Source organism: Schistocerca gregaria, unplaced genomic scaffold (assembly GCF_023897955.1).
Source record: "Schistocerca gregaria isolate iqSchGreg1 unplaced genomic scaffold, iqSchGreg1.2 ptg000229l, whole genome shotgun sequence".
Classification (NCBI taxonomy): domain Eukaryota; kingdom Metazoa; phylum Arthropoda; class Insecta; order Orthoptera; family Acrididae; genus Schistocerca; species Schistocerca gregaria.
The window spans coordinates 4,709,611-4,716,708 of NW_026061748.1; positions in this window are offsets into that span (position 1 = coordinate 4,709,611).

Consider the following 7,098-nt stretch of genomic DNA (forward strand, 5'->3'; position numbering starts at 1 on the left):
TAGTAGAACACAGAAGATGGTTCTAAGTTGAAGTAAAAGCCAGTAAGAAGTAGTTCAATTCAAGTTTTAGTTGTCGATTATTCACTCTTTAGCCGGCTTTGGTGGCTTGGACATGACCTAGGACCTTAAGATTTTGCATGAAAGGAGGACTAGCAGCCGCGCTGCACGGGAGAATGTGAAAAGTGTTCATATGTAGTAAAAACCTGAGAAATCCGTAGGTTTTCGTCATTTGTTATCGAATCGACTTAAAGCCAGATCGTCACATTGGCCGCTCTTCTCTCTGAAACGGTTACATTTATCGTCTACAAAGCTATGTCGCGTGCTGCGGTATGCCGAAACACTAAAAGCACCATAGTAGAACACAGAAGAAGCTTCTAAGTTGAAGTAATAGCCAGTAAGAAATAGTACAATTCAAGTTTTAGTTGTCGATTATCACATTTTAGCCGGCTTTGGTGGCTTGGACATGACCTAGGACCTTAAGATTTTGCATGAAAGGAGGACTAGCAGCCGCGTTGCATGGGAGAATGTGAAAAGTGTTCATATGTAGTAAAAACCTGAGAAATCCGTCCGTTTTCGTCATTTGTTATCGAATCGACTTAAAGCCAGATCGTCACATTGGCCGCTTTTCTCTCTGAGACGGTTACATTTATCGTCTGCAAAGCTATGTCGCGTGCTGCGGTATGCGGTGACACTAAAAGCACCATAGTAGAACACTGAAGAAGCTTCTAAGTTGAAGCAATAGCCAGTAAGAAGTAGTACAATTCAAGTTTTAGTTGTCGATTTTTCACTTTTTAGCCGGCTTTGGTGGCTTGGACATCACCTAGGACGTTAAGATTTAGCATGAAAGGAGAACTAGCAGCCGCGTTGCACGGGAGAATGTGAAAAGTGTTCATATGTAGTAAAAACCTGAGAAATCCGTCCGTTTTCGTCATTTGTTATCGAATCGACTTAAGGCCAGATCGTCACATTGGCCGCTCTTCTCTCTGAAACGGTTACACTTATCGTCTGCAAAGCTATGTCGGGTGCTGCGGTATGCCGAAACACTAAAAGCACCATAGTAGAACACAGAAGAAGCTTCTAAGTTGAAGTAATAGCCAGTAAGAAGTAGTACTATTCAAGTTTTAGTTGTCGATTATTCACTTTTTAGCCGGCTTTGGTGGCTTGGACATGAGGTGGAACCTTAAGATTTTGCATCAAAGGAGGAATAGCAGCCGCGTTGCACGGGAGAATGTGAAATGTGTTCATATGTAGTAAAAACCTGAGAAATCCGTCCGTTTTCGTCATTTGTTATCGAATCGAGTTAAAGCCAGATCGTCACAGTGGCCGCTCTTCTCTCTGAAACGGTTACATTTATCGTCTACAAAGCTATGTCGCGTGCTGCGGTATGCGGAAACACTAAAAGCACCATAGTAGAACACAGAAGAAGCATCTATGTTGACGTAACAGCCAGTAAGAAGTAGTACTATTCAAGTTTTAGTTGTCGATTATTCACTTTTTAGCCGGCTTTGGTGGCTTGGACATGAGGTGGAACCTTAGGATGTTGCATCAAAGGAGAACTAGCAGCCGCGTTGCACGGGAGAATGTGAAAAGTGTTCATATGTAGTAAAAACCTGAGAAATCCGTCCGTTTTCGTCATTTGTTATCGAATCGACTCAAAGCCAGATCGTCACATTGGCCGCCTTTCACTCTGAGAAGGTTACATTTATCGTCTGCAAAGCTATGTCGCGTGCTGCGGTATGCGGAGACACTAAAAGCACCATAGAAGATCACAGAAGATGCTTCTAAGTTGAAGTAATAGCCAGTCAGAAGTAGTACAATTGAAGTTTTGAGTTGTCAATTATTCACTTTTTAGCCGCCTTTGTTGGCTTGAACATGCCCTAGGACCTTACGATTTTGCATGAAAGGAGGACTAGCAGCCGCGTTGCATGGGAGAATGTGAAAAGGGTTCTTATGTAGTAAAAACCTGAGAAATCCGTCCGTTTTCGTCATTTGTTATCGAATCGACTTAAAGTCAGATCGTCACATTGGCCGCTCTTCTCTCTGAAACGGTTACATTTATCGTCTACAAAGCTATGTCGCGTGCTGCGGTATGAGGAAACACTAAAAGCACCATAGTAGAACACAGAAGAAGCTTTTATGTTGAAGTAACAGCCAGTAAGAAGTAGTACAAATGAAGTTTTGGATGTCGATTATTCACTTTTTAGCCGGCTTTAGTGGCTTGGACATGACCTAGGACCTTAAGATTTTGCATGAAAGGAGGACTAGCAGCCACGTTGCATGTGAGAATGTGAAAAGTGTTCATATGTAGTAAAAACCTGAGAATTCCGTCCGTTTTCGTCATTTGTTATCGAATCGACTTAAAGCCAGATCGTCTCATTGGCCGCTTTTCTCTCTGAGACGGGTACATTTATCGCCTGCAAAGCTATGTCGCGTGCTGCGGTATGCGGAGACACTAAAAGCACCATAGTAGAACACAGAAGAAGGTTCTAAGTTGAAGTAATAGCCAGTAAGAAGTAGTACTATTCAAGTTTTAGTTGTCGATTATTCACTTTTTAGCCGGCTTTGGTGGCTTGGACATGAGGTGGAACCTTAAGATTTTGCATCAAAGGAGGACTAGCAGCCGCGTTGCACGGGAGAATGTGAAAAGTGTTCATGTGTAGTAAAAACATAAGAAATCTGTCCGTTTACGTCATTTGTTATCGAATCGACTTAAAGCCAGATCGTCACATTGGCCGCTTTTCTCTCTGAGACTGTCACATTTATCGTCTGCAAAGCTATGTCACGTGCTGCGGTATGCGGAGACACTAAAAGCACCATAGAAGAACACAGAAGATGCTTCTAAGTTGAAGTAATAGCCAGTAAGAAGTAGTACAATTCAAGTTTTAGTTGTCGATTATTCACTTTTTAGCCGGCTTTGGTGGCTTGGACATGAGGTGGAACCTTAAGATTTTGCATGAAAGGAGGACTAGCAGCCGCGTTGCACGGGAGAATGTGAAAAGTGTTCATATGTAGTAAAAAAATTGAGAAATCCGTCCGTTTTCGTCATTTGTTATCGAATCGAGTTAAAGCCAGATCGTCACAGTGGCCGCTCTTCTCTCTGAAACGGTTACATTTATCGTCTACAAAGCTATGTCGCGTGCTGCGGTATGCGGAAACACTAAAAGCACCATAGTAGAACACAGAAGAAGCATCTATGTTGACGTAACAGCCAGTAAGAAGTAGTACTATTCAAGTTTTAGTTGTCGATTATTCACTTTTTAGCCGGCTTTGGTGGCTTGGACATGAGGTGGAACCTTATGATGTTGCATCAAAGGAGAACTAGCAGTCGCGTTGCACGGGAGAATGTGAAAAGTGTTCATATGTAGTAAAAACCTAAGTAATCTGTCCGTTTTCGTCATTTGTTATCGAATCGACTTAAAGCCAGATCGTCACATTGGCCGCTTTTCTCTCTGAGACGGTCACATTTATCGTCTGCAAAGCTATGTCGCGTGCTGCGGTATGCGGAGACACTAAAAGTACCATATTAGAAAACAGAAGAAGCTTCTAAGTTGAAGTAATAGCCACTAAGAAATAGTAAAATTCAAGTTTTAGTTGTCGATAAATCACTTTTTAGCCGGCTTTGGTGGCTTCGACATGACCTAGGACCTTAAGATTTTGCATGAAGGGAGGACTAGTAGCCGCGTTGCATGGGAGAATGTGAAAAGTGTTCATATGTAGTAAAAACCTGAGAAATCCGTCCGTTTTCGTCATTTGTTATCGAATCGACTTAAAGCCAGATCGTCACATTGGCCGCCTTTCTCTCTGAGAAGGTTACATTTATTGTCTGCAAAGCTATGTCGCGTGCTGCGGTATGCGGAGACACTAAAAGCACCATAGAAGAACACAGAAGATGCTTCTAAGTTGAAGTAATAGCCAGTAAGAAGTAGTAAAATTCAAGTTTTAGTTGTCGATTATTCACTTTTTAGCCGGCTTTGGTGGCTTGGACATCACATAGGACGTTAAGATTATGCATGAAAGGAAGACTAGAAGCCGCGTTGCTTGGGAGAATGTGAAAAGTGTTCATATGTAGTAAAAACCTGAGAAATCCGTCCGGTTTCGTCTTTGTTATTGAATCGACTTAAAGCCAGATCGTCACATTGGTCGCTCTTCTCTCTGAGACGGTTACATTTATCGTCTGCAAAGCTATGTCGCGTGCTGCGGTATCCGGAGACACTAAAAGCACGATAGTAGAACACAGAAGATGCTTCTAAGTTGAAGTAAAAGCCAGTAAGAAGTAGTTCACTTCAAGTTTTAGTTGTCGATTATTCACTCTTTAGCCGGCTTTGGTGGCTTGGACATGACCTAGGACCTTAAGATTTTGCATGAAAGGAGGACTAGCAGCCGCGCTGCACGGGAGAATGTGAAAAGTGTTCATATGTAGTAAAAACCTGAGAAATCCGTCCGTTTTCGTCATTTGTTATCGAATCGACAAAGCCAGATCGTCACATTGGCCGCTCTTCTCTCTGAAACGGTTACATTTATCGTCTACAAAGCTATGTCGCGTGCTGCGGTATGCCGAAACACTAAAAGCACCATAGTAGAACACAGAAGAAGCTTCTAAGTTGAAGTAATAGCCAGTAAGAAATAGTACAATTCAAGTTTTAGTTGTCGATTATCACGTTTTAGCCGGCTTTGGTGGCTTGGACATGACCTAGGACCTTAAGATTTTGCATGAAAGGAGGACTAGCAGCCGTGTTGCATGGGAGAATGTGAAAAGTGTTCATATGTAGTAAAAACCTGAGAAATCCGTCCGTTTTCGTCATTTGTTATCGAATCGACTTAAAGCCAGATCGTCACATTGGCCGATTTTCTCTCTGAGACGGTCACATTTATCGTCTGCAAAGCTATGTCGCGTGCTGCGGTATGCGGAGACACTAAAAGCACGATAGTAGAACACAGAAGAAGCTTCTAAGTTGAAGTAAAAGCCAGTAAGAAGTAGTACAATTCAAGTTTTAGTTGTCGATTGTTCACTTTTTAGACGGCTTTGGTGGCTATGACATGACCTAGGATCATAAGATTTTGCATGAAAGGAGGACTAGCAGTCGCGTTGCACGGGAGAATGTGAAAAGTGTTCATATGTAGTACAAACCTGAGAAATCCGTCCGTTTTCATCATTTGTTATCGAATCGACTTAAAGCCAGATCGTCACATTGGCCGCTCTTCTCTCTGAAATGGTACATTTATCGTCTACAAAGCTATGTCGCGTGCTGCGGTATGCGGAAACACTAAGAGCACCATAGGAGAACACAGAAGAAGCTTCTAAGTTGAAGTAATAGCCAGTAAGAAGTAGTACAATTGAAGTTTTGAGTTGTCAATTATTCACTTTTTAGCCGCCTTTGTCTGCTTGAACATGTCCTAGGACCTTAAGATTTTGCATGAAAGGAGGACTAGCAGCCGCGTTGCATGGGAGAATGTGAAAAGTGTTCATATGTAGTAAAAACCTGAGAAATCCGTCCGTTTTCGTCATTTGTTATCGAATCGACTTAAAGCCAGATCGTCACATTGGCCGCTTTTCTCTCTGAGACGGTCACATTTATCGTCTACAAAGCTATGTCGCGTGCTGCGGTATGCGGAGACACTAAAGGCACCATAGTAGAACACAGATGAAGCTTCTAAGTTGAAGTAATAGCCAGTAAGAAGTAGTACAATTCAAGTTTTAGTTGTCGATTATTCACTCTTTAGCCGGCTTTGGTGGCTTGGACATGACCTAGGACCTTAAGATTTTGCATGAAAGGAGCACTAGCAGCCGCGTTGCATGGGAGAATGTGAAGAGTGTTCATATGTAGTAAAAACCTGAGATATCCGCACGTTTTCATCATTTGTAATCAAATCGACTTAAAGTGAGATCCTCACATTGGCCCTCTTTTCTCTCTGAGACGGTTACATTTGTTGTCTGCAAAGCTATGTCGCGTGCTGCGGTATGCGGAGACACTAAAAGCACCATAGTAGAACACAGAAGAAGCTCCTAAGTTGAAGTAATAGCCAGTAATAAGTAGTACTATTCAAGTTTTAGTTGTCGATTATTCACTCTTTAGCCGGCTTTGGTGGCTTGGACATGACCTAGGACCTTAAGATTTTGCATGAAAGGAAGACTAGAAGCCGCGTTGCACGGGAGAATGTGAAAAGTGTTCATATGTAGTAAAAACCTGAGAAATCCGTCCGTTTTCGTCATTTGTTATCGAATCGACTTAAAGATAGATCGTCACATTGGCCGCTCTTCTCTCTGAAACGGTTACATTTATCCTCTACAAAGCTATTTCGCGTGCTGCGGTATGCCGAAACACTAAAAGCACCATAGTAGAACACAGAAGAAGCTTCTAAGTTGAAGTAATAGCCAGTAAGAAATAGTACAATTCAAGTTTTAGTTGTCGATTATTCACATTTTAGCCGGCTTTGGTGGCTTGGACATGACCTAGGACCTTAAGATTTTGCATGAAAGGAGGACTAGCAGCCGCGTTGCACGGGAAAATGTGAAAAGTGTTCATATGTAGTAAAAACCTGAGAAATCCGTCCGTTTTCGTCATTTGTTATCGAATCGACTTAAATCCAGATCGTCACATTGGCCGCTTTTCTCTCTGAGAAGGTTACATATACTGTCTGCAAAGCTATGTCGCGTGCTGCGGTATGCGGAGATACTAAAAGCGCCATAGTAGAACACAGAAGAAGCTTCTAAGTTGAAGTAATAGCCAGTAAGAAGCAGTACAATTCAAGTTTTAGTTGTCTATTATTCACATTTTAGACGGATTTGGTGGTTTGGACATGACCTAGGACATTAAAAATTTGCATGAAAGGAGTAGTTTCAGCCGCGTTGCACGGGAGAATGTGAAATGTGTTCATATGTAGTAAAAACCGGAGAAATCCGTCCGTTTTCGTCATTAGTTATCGAATCGACTTAAAGCCAGATCGTCACATTGGCCGCTCTTCTCTCTGAAACGGTTACATTTATCGTCTACAAAGCTATGTCGCGTGCTGCGGTATGCGGAAACACTAAAAGCACCATAGTAGAACACAGAAGAAGCTTCTATGTTGACGTAACAGCCAGTAAGAAGTAGTACAATT